The sequence below is a fragment of the Strix uralensis genome, chromosome 23, assembly GCF_047716275.1.
Source record: "Strix uralensis isolate ZFMK-TIS-50842 chromosome 23, bStrUra1, whole genome shotgun sequence".
In the NCBI taxonomy this organism is placed as follows: Eukaryota; Metazoa; Chordata; class Aves; order Strigiformes; family Strigidae; genus Strix; species Strix uralensis.
Window position 1 is genome coordinate 5,759,622 of NC_133994.1, and position 10,617 is coordinate 5,770,238.

The following is a 10,617-nucleotide window of genomic DNA, read 5'->3' on the forward strand; positions in this document are numbered from 1 at the left end:
GGCCTGCGTTCAGCCAAAAGCTGCAGTCTTACAGGAATCCACAGCGCCCTTTAAAAGAAAACAAAATATACTAAGAAAAGAGTAGCGCCTTCTTGAGGCAGATGGCTGTTTTGTCTTTGAACAGCTGCTGGGCCAGTTCTTCCCCACCAGCTACAGCTACCCCAGCGTTTGCTTTCATTTGAAATGCCTCATCTTTTCCTGGTAAACAGGGGTGTGATACTGGTACTAACTGAGACTTTATGCTCCAGTCTAGCCAATGCAATATCGTTGTCAAAGTTGACAAGATCATTTTTATTAACCTTCACAAATAAAATTTTTTTTCTGCCCGGGCTCCTTCATAGCAAACTGAGCGTTCGTTCAAAATCCCCAACTTAATCCTCAAAGCTGAGGGGTTTCTTTGATCAGCTACAGCACGAGCAGCTGTTGGAACCCAGTTGTCACACAAAGCGAACCACCTCCTAATCCTCCGCACTCTGTAATTAGCAGCACTTGCCAGGGCCGTGCTCCAGGCTTGGCTCGCCTTCCTCCATCGATCCGCTCCCCTGCTCCACGTTCCACAAGCTGCAAGACAGGGAAGGCAGCAGTAACTGTTAAACATTTTAAGATTTGGACACTGAATTATTATGCTTGTATGGATTAAATTAAGTTAATGATTCTAAATGTAATTCCTAGATTGTTTTGGAATGGTAAAATTGCTTGCAAATGAATATTTGATTTGGAGTACAATCTTCATTAGTCAGTATTACATACATCCTCTGGAAAAGTTCTGTAATCAAGAGAGACAGTTTTGCTGAGGAATTTGGGCAGAGAGAAATAAGTGTATTTGTTCTGAATGTAAATTAAGTTAATTAGAATATATGGATATTCTAATCTAAAAGATAAGAGGAACAATTATGCTTCTACATTGTAAAATGTTTCTCCCAAAACTCAGTCTTGGATCTTGAGTAATTTTACAGAATAACTAATTTAGCAGTTTAAGCATTTAAAGAAAAATAAAATAAAATCTCCAACCCCATACTCTGCAATAAGGGTACTCAGTGGCTTTTTCCCCTCACAAATACTTCTGCAGCCTGTCAGGAACAATGCCAAGCAATTTAAAAGCAACAACAATTTAGTTATTTATGAAACTGCATCTCCCAAAGAGAGCTGGAATAAATGGAAGGTTCAGCTTTTTACTCTCTTCAAGGGGAACTGAAGTGAGTTTCTGGCATTAATCTGCTGTGCTAGCAGCAACAGGGAGCCTCGGGCAAGACCAAAGCATGTTAAAATAGTAAACAATTTAACAGATAAATGTAAGGTCAATATTAACTCCAGGGAGTGCCAGTCACGCTGTGTGGTTATAACATTGCAGTTTTGTTATTGTTCCTGTTAAGCAGCAATTGTAGCACTTGCCTTCTGAAAATCAGAGTAACATGAAGCTGGTAATCTGAGTTTGAGAATGAACATTCTTCCGTGAAGTGGTTCTGCCTCATCAACTTAAAGGTACTAAAGCAAATCTAGGCAGGCCGGGCTGTTGTACCTGCTACTTGGCTCTGCATAAACGATGGAGCAGCTTGGCTGCGTAGCAGCCAACAGCCCGGCGGCAGCTGGTCGCCGCAGGCTGGTACCTGGGAGCGGGCACCGTGGAACGGAGCTTTGCCCCCTTGTTGCAGGAGACACTCAGAAGTTCCAGCCCAGGTGCCCATAAGTGCGTTACCTCAAAGCAAGCCATGTCCCCTGACGTCGAACCGGGGACGGTCCGTCCCGCGGTCTTGTCACCGCGTGTGACCGGGGAGTGACAGCTGGCACCAGCCCAGCGCTTGCTAATGCCTGGGCAGGAGCTGCTCATCCCAAGGGTTTGGCCACCCATGCCCGTAGGGCACTCAGGAGGGGTTATTTCTCTTGTGGAGTTTTTCCAGTGTCTGTCATCACTCCGCTTCTATTTACCTTCAACTCAGAGAGACAGGAAGAAGTGAGTGGAACAGCTTAAAGCAACACCAAAGTGACAGTCTACAGGCACTGTTAGCATATTTCAGGTCTCCTTTGAGTTAACTGTGGGCTGATGAGAAGGTGAGTGCACATCACTTGCCCCCTCTGGCTATTCGCAGGATCTGGCGCTGTTAATTACCACTAATAGGGTATTTAATGGTAAGAAGGTGTTAAGCTCCCAGCTCTCACTGAACTAAGCCTACCTGGTACCTTTCAGTAGGCTTAGGTACCCGTCCTTAGAAATGCAAATACGACTTTCCAAAGTTAACAACCTTTGTATTGTGTTTCAGAAAGGTTCTGCTGACCCTTCAGGCACTTCTGGGTAAGGCAGGGGTGTTCCCTGCACATCAGAGCCAACAACCCCGCTGAACCCGGTGTGTAGGACCTACCCTTATTATTCGCCTTCATGGGGTGGAAGGGGGCTTCGCGCTGGTGCTGAGTTTCAGGGCTGGAGGTGGGCTCAGGCCCCATCGTGCGTGGAACAGCACCGCTGTCTATGTCCATAGGTTGACCACAGCCAACAACTAAATCAGTTCAAAAATATATATATTAAAAAAAAAAAAAAAGTGCGCTGAAAAAGCCAAATCAAGCAGGATTCAGCTGCGACCTTCAGGGACTGGTATGAGGCCTCTTTACTGGAGGTAACAAACAAATCCTGGTGAAGGGTCTGTGCTCACGGTGGGACAGACGTTAACAGCACCATGGCGCAGTACGGGGAGCTGGAAAGGTTTTAGTAGATTCTGTGGTTTCCTCAGAAAAATTGCGCTCCCATCCATTAGATTAAGCTGTGACTGTGCAAAACTCACGCTGCGCACCATGTACGCGGGAAACCAACATATATTAATAATACAGACTAATTAAACATGATCGTACCAGTACTCCAAGAGTACAGGTACTATATTTTTCTCCCATGATGATGACACTTTTGCTAGTTACGTAAAGCTGTTTGGAGATTGTACGCTATTTCAAAGGACACTACTACACTTTTTTTTAAAAAACAACCAAATAACCATCAGTGCTTTCCAGAGATTTTTAAAGAATGGCAAAAATTGAAACATCTTCCAACTTACAAATACAAAATGCACTTTGACAAGAAATGGAGTAGTTATCAAGCAGACGAAATGTTTCTCATACTGCAACTTGTATCACTATCTTTACAAAAACAATGTTTTAAATATAAATATTTACACAGAAATTTTCAAATCTGCAAATATTAGCACTGACTTACTGATGTACTTTGCCATTGCTTTGTTCTGAGAAGCATCGTTTTGCCATTCCGCTACAAAAGGCTTCACCACATTTTAATTCTGCAAGAAGCATGAATGGAAATAAAAGGTCAAATTAATTCCACATTAAACAAGGTTAATTACAGAAAAACAACATCAGTTACATATCTATTTGCTCGTTCACACAGGAAAAACAATAACTAGATTTTTATTTGCTTAAAATGTCTTTACTACATGTACTGCTTCGCTGCACTACTTTCAGGGTGGGAAAGGTAACTCATCCTTACACCATCATCATACAGAGCTAATGTGGGTGCTAATAAGGCTGTAGCAGACAGCTGTGAGCGTGAGGGGAGCGACCCTCTCCGTGATCTGGAGGCTAATCTGCATTTGCTACGTAGCAGTTCGGGCACGTACACCTGCCCCGCCACAGCAACGGTGGCATGCGGCGCTGGTCAGCGCGTTTCAAGGACGGCACGGAATACAGCCTTCGTCTGCACACCAGCCTTCCTGCTGTTTGCCTTCAACATCAGTTATTCTGGGTTTGTACATCGACAGCGAACAGTAAATGTGTGCAACTATCAAATCAGACAGACTATAAACAACTGTTGAGGTAAGCCTGCGCCTTCCTAAAACACAATCACCTAACTGTGATTGGAAAATGTTGCTGTAAGCATGCACAGACTGGAGTATCTTCCCAAACTGCCTGCTGGGAAGCTGGGTGTTACTAAGAAATAAGTCTGAAATGCAGCATCCAGCAGGAATGACCAAGTATTCCAGTTTTAACTTCCCTGGAGAGATGCAGTAACAAATGAGAGAACATTAAAAATTCTCACTACACTGAGCTTGTGAAATCTTTCATAAAATCATGCTTTTCTTCCAACATAATTACAAGCAAATCTCTAAGCAGCGGCATTCAAAGAGCATCAGCATGAGCTGATACACATAGAAACATAATTCTTTGGGGAGGATCTCAAAGAAAGGACAATTGCTAACAAATTCAGTGTACTGAATACACCTCATAATTACAGTATGCGAGCAACAGAAATTGCTAATGAGAAAAGGCACCTACATGTTTATTCCCTGAGAAATTAAGTCCAATCGGGCTGACAGCCATGTCAAGCAGCACTACCCGATGTCACACGAGAGCGCAGGGTCACCCGGACGTACCGCGCCTGCACTGGTGCGGTGTGACCGTGCGGTGGAGCTTCAGGACTGGGACACGGCAAACCTGAAACCAGAATATTCCCCTTAAGAGCGAATTCCTTCCTTACTGCTAAGGGCTCGAGAAAAAAACACCTTTTCTCTGCCCCTTCTTCTGCACCGTTTCACTCACATGGACACAGACCTACAATTACTAAGAATAAAAGGAGAAACTGTGGCTGACTTCCTGCAATGCTCTCACATCAAAGTTGTGCAGTGACCTGCCTGGAGCCAGGCTACGCTGACAGGACTAGCCCAGTACGTCTGTTGCCCAAACACGTGCCTCGTAACTCTTGACAAGTTGGGAAAATTGTTCCCTAAAACAAAATCATATGCGTGGACCTGAGGTGAACTGTAAGATCAGCTGGAATTGAGACACTAGCCCGTGTCTCAGTTTTTGCAGGCAAAGCCTTTCCACAGAATGGGCCAAATTGATTTTTGGGTGTTTTAACCTGAAAAGAATGAGAGAAGGCAAACAAACTGTCTTTACTTCTTCCCCCACGAGGCTTATGGAAGAACAAACTGATTTTAATACAATGACTCCCTGAACTTGAATGGTCCTTTCTTGAAAAGTTTAAAAAACAAGGCAGGTGGTGAGAGTGATGGCTCATCACTCTGGTAACTGGCAGCTGCCTTTTCTCCAAGCATCCCAAGTGCTACGGAATTCCTGGGAAGGGACCACTGGGTCCATTTTACAGAGAAGCAAACTGAATGCAAAAGATTTAACTGACTCCCCTGACATCACTGATCTGTGATAAGGGCAGAGGTTGTGATGAAATCTAGCAAGTCATCACACATGTGCTTGTTTTAAGTTTTGGTGAATTTCCCAAAAGACAGAAGGTGGTGAAAGAAAAGAAACCACAATAAAACTGAAGGGATGAGACAAAGAAATGAATGAGAGATACAGGGAGATGAAATGGTAAATTAACAAGGCAAAACACAAGTTGAAGAAGATGCAGTAAAAGAACTGGGCCTGTCTCACAAAAGCTGTGATGAAATGCAATAAACCTCACCTTACCTTAAGGACCTCACAGGGGCACAACACTCCTGGGTGTGTCTCCACACTCAAGCTCTCGGTGAATTCCTGTGTGATCTGGAAGCCTCTTCCACCTGGATACTGAGCTGAGGGAGCTGAGAGGGGGATAAGGTGAGCAACAGCCGGGGCTGGCCGTTTCTCCAATTCTTTTAGTACAAACCTGACTCTGACAGTGGGCTAGGAAAAAAAAAAAAAACACAACAAAAATGATGATCATAGTTGTATTAACTCAGTTCAGCCATACTGGGTAAAGGTAGTGGATCTTCTACACTAGTCTATCCCTTTGAGAAAGTTTCAGAGCCACACACCTACCTCCCTATGAAACGAAGCCAGTCTCACACATTTCACCAGGGGCGTTTCTCACTGCTGGGAACGTTGCCCCCCTCCCTCTCTGTTGTGGCAGGACCAGGACAGGAGCGCTCCCCAGTGTTCTTGCCTCACGACTGGTGCAGGGAAGGACACCGGGGAAGCACCACTTGAGACTGTCACAGGGCTGGAGGTCAGAAATAGGTGTGATAGCTGGAAGCTCATCAGAAACATCCCGAGGTGTTAAATTTGCAGCTTATCTGCCCCACCAGAGTGTGTGGAGTGGTAGGCTAGCTATCAGCTCCTCAATTCCAGAAGCCTCTGAATGCAGCTCTTTCTTTTTAATGCCTTTGTTGCCAGACATTTAGAATGTAATTGTATTCTCTGAGCAAAACCAGCTGTGCCTCTTGCCGACACAATTGGAGCCACAAATGCTCCCTGCTGAAGAGAAGCAAGAAGGAACAGCCACAAGTGCCCCGAGGATCTCTGCTTGTTGACAGCATCTGATCACTGTGAAGTGGTGCTTTGATCAGCTGGGAACAAAGGCTTTATGATGTGCTGCAAAAGCTGTATGAGCAATCCTTTAATTGATGAGGAATGCTGGACTGGCTGATAACACCGGCATATTTTTGCACCACTGTGACACTGAATTAATTGTAAAAGGGAAATTGTTTGACTTTGAATTGTATCCTCAAACACACCATGCTAACCTCCACCAACAAAAATGCCATTATCCAGTCATTAATTACAGATTATCACCTAAAATAGACCATACAGTTTAAGGTTGCCATTTTAATGGAGGGGGACCAAGTTGTGAATGAGAAAATGAACATTATTGTCCCTTAACTAACCATGGATTTCATTAGTCAAGATTCTAAGCTCCTTTTACTGCAGAGAATGAAGCTAGCGTCCACCCTATACCTATGCCCTACTTGCTGCTACAGGAAGCATTCAGATACAAGCGTTTACTTGGAAAGGAAAGCAGGAACGGGGAAAAGGATAATCTTTTTGGTTTATGTTTGTGTGGCTCTTAGCACAACTGAAATACCACAACACAAGTAATGATGCACTTGGGTACCAAGTGTTCCTTTTAGCACGGGCTGTAATTTCAGAACAATCTTTCTCTGTCCATCTTCCCAGAAAGTTATGAGCAGCTGCTTTCACTTGACATAAACCCATCCATCACCACAGTGACTGAGCATGTCTGTACATTCTACTCTGAATTCATTGTCCCAGGTTTTCAAACACAGCGGACAAATACACAGAGTAAAACAGTTAATAAGTACCTAGAAAGCTTGTTCTGTTAAAACTGAGTGCTTTCCTAATTTTTAAATCCTCCTTGAAATGCCTCTCTTGGTCCAAAGAAGTGGTGAAAGCTTGACTAATTCACCTGGAGGTTCTGGCTGCCTCTGAGTCCAGCCTAACAGCACACCGCTTTGCACCAGCAGAGATCAGCTGAGCTACAATGGGATCGATCAATCTTTTCCTTTCATGCTATACTTGCAGAGGATTATCAGCAAGTGGGTTTTTTCCTTAATTGTTATTACCTCATTCTTCCCAGCTAAATGCACGTTTCTGTAATTCCACTGATTGTGACTCGAACTACAGGAGTGTTTGATGGCTATGTAAGAACAAAGCGTGTTTTCCAGCACACTCTCCTGAGCTGCTGCAGGTGCTGCTTAAAATACTGCCAGTGACACCGAATTTGCTGCCCCTCCCCAGGCTTTAAGGTCCCACTGTAATGCTTCCTTCCACCTGCTGCAAGCCCAGGTTAAGAAACATCCCAAAACCTCAAACCTACTTGCTATGCAGCTTTAGCAGTATACTGCTCACAGCCATGCAAGTGCAAAAAATCTGCTTCTCTTAAAAACTGAAATTTCCTCATGCTGCTAATATCTGTCTCAGCTCTACAGCCCCTACAGGAGTAGTCTGGAGGCAATTATAGGAAGAGATCGGAATGAAAATATGAAATCCTTGGGTGTGAAAAAAGAATCAGCGTGAAGCCTTACCCTAAGCATAAAAGCCACAATATAATGAGTACTATCTTTACACCCCTAACTCCCTACTGAAATCATTAGGAAGTTAGAATCTCAAATCTTCTGCCAGTTCTGCATCAGAATCCTTTCCTATTACCATTTTTCCCCAGGCATGGGATCTACTGTGTAAAGAAGGGATACTCAGGCTGGTAAGGTTAAATTCTCTCTTGTAAGAACCTCAGAGCTAGAAGGCAGCAACACCTTGGCTTCTGTTTACTATAATGATCATGTCATCTTCCTTCCTCAAGGTATGTTTAAAGGAATGTTCTTAAACTGAAGCTCAGCATAAAAACATGTAAGAGAGAAATGGTGGAGAAAAGACCACCATGTGGTAGCACAAATACACACACACACACACAAATATATGCACGTAGAGACAGAAAAACACTGCATATAACCAAACACTAGTTTCTGAAGGCTGTTTACTTTCTCTAGCAGTAAAAGGGCAAAGGACACACGATGAAATTAAAGGCTGAAAACGACAAATCCGATGCAAAAATGGTATTAAGAAATAGCATATAATTAATCTGTGCAACATACTGTCACATGAAATTTGAGGCAAACTTCATATGCTAGTGCCATAAGTCCAGCTTAAGCTAAGTAGCACAGACAACACGGGATCTATTGCACAGGATTACACTTCGGTATGGGAGTATACTTTAAAAATCACTTACTGAACTGTATCTTCCACTGAAGTGTAAGATGCTGGCCAGTATCAAAGGCAGGAGATCGGGCTCGAGGGATCCTTAGCCCGGATCCATTCTAACAATGCATATTCCAGAAGTGCTCTGAGCTGCCCAGGTGCTGGTTGAGAGGCTCTTCGGGGCAGCGATCACTCTGTGTTCACGTAGCAAAAAACAGCACCATGCCTCTGCACAGAGCTGGGATCCCCATACGCTGTTATAGTACAAATAAGAACAGGGCCCCATTAATACCCCAGTAATTCAAAAAACTGGCCTTCCCCTTCTTTTGAAGGACTACAGAAGGAGAAAGATATAGACTAATAACAGTTCTTCATACTTCATTACATATGTCTCCTTTAAGCTCAGTTTCCTAATTTTGATGTGAGATTTTCATAACAGTTTGGAAAAATGCGAGTCATCACCAATAAACTCTCTTGACTTGTGCTCACATGAGTGGCCAAAACTAGCTGACCCAACAGAAGATACTCTGCTAGTCCAAGGGAATTTGCAGCTTGAAGATGAAAAGGGTTGGACTGGACCTTACTCTTCTCCTAATACGTCCTGGATGTGGCCATGGGGAGTTTCCTTTGTCAGGGCAGTATTTTTTCCACAAGTCTGCAAGCAAGAAAGTCATAAACTAGCCAGCACAAAAAGGATCAAATAATTTTTTAACATCTGCCAGCAGAAATGCTGTGCCTTGACTTCTCAGTCCAAACTTTAGAGCTGTCCAGAGAGTGCTCAATTATGCTTAGGCCATATTTTTATTAGAATCACAGTGAGCTGTTTGCCAGAGGCCTGAACTCTGAAAAATGACCCCCTCAGAACTTGCAAGTCCATTGTCATTGGCTCATTAGACCTCCAATGAAAGGTGGGTCATAAATTGTATCACCGAGCCATGACAAAATTTCAAGCTGCTTTGATCACAATTCACTGTGACCGTGAAACAGCTTCTGAACAAGATTAAATATAGCAGAAGTAAGCCTTGGTAACTGCTTGCACAGCCACTCTACCCTCGGATCAGTTGTCTGCAGCATCTACCTTCTACGGCACTTACTAAGCATCTTCCCAGTAAGTCAAGGCAGTGATGTGACCTCTCATTTTGCAGATGGATGTTCAAAGCTACTATCAGGCAACTTGCCCAAGGTAACAGAGAAGTCTGCAAATGCAGTGACCTGAAATGAGTCAAGTGCCTCATCTAAAAGACTCTCCATTCCCTCCCATGCTCACTTGGAAAAGGGTTCCTCCCCCGTTTACTCCAGGCACTAAAGAATAGAGATGGGGTTGGAGAAACTCAGCCTCATAAATTACAATTAAAAGCAACTCCTGCTAAATTGCAGAAATAAGGAAATGCTAATCAACTAATGCTCCTTAATCGCTCGAGCTTTTTAAACAAAGCTTTGTTTTATCTTCAGCAGTTCACCTACAGCTGCTCAGCTCTGACTTGTTAACCTCTTGCAGTAATCATCATGTTTCCTCCACAGCACTAGGGAGCTCTAGTCACTGACAAGTGCAGAGCATGGCACTTCTCCAACATGTTTTAAGAAGATGGTCCCTGCCCAAAGAGGATACAGTCTAAAAGGACAACAAATGGATATTGATGTGGAGCAGCGAGAGGCATGGTGAGGGACTGAAGAACAGCATCTTTGTGTTGCATCTGCTGCAGGGAGGGCACTGTTGCCTTCCCTTGTACGATGGTAAGACACCAAAGCGATCCTGGTGACATTCATGTTACTTTACCAAACTCCTGGAACCCTGAGGCTTTGCTCACCAGAACACATTTCAGCCATAAGGCTAGGTTGCCAATAGGATATATGACTGGAGTCACAACATTTGGATTAAAAAAATAAAAAATTCAAACCTTTCCAAAGAGTGAATGGGCTCTGAATATAGTTTCAATCTACAAGTCTGGGTGCAGACAAGAGCATATCGAAAAGGAACATCAGGGAACAAATGTGTGGTTCTGGTCTTGTTGCAGTTCAAGAACTATGAAAGGTCAAGCAACAAGAGCTGGACAGGAAATTCAAGAGTCTTCAGGTAGCTGTGATGCTCGGGGGCCTTTCACAATGGCTTCTCTCTTATTGGCTCCTGCCTTACTCACCTTCTTTCTTCCCTAGTAACACATGGGAAATGCAAGAAAATGAATGCCCCAGAGGCTGCCA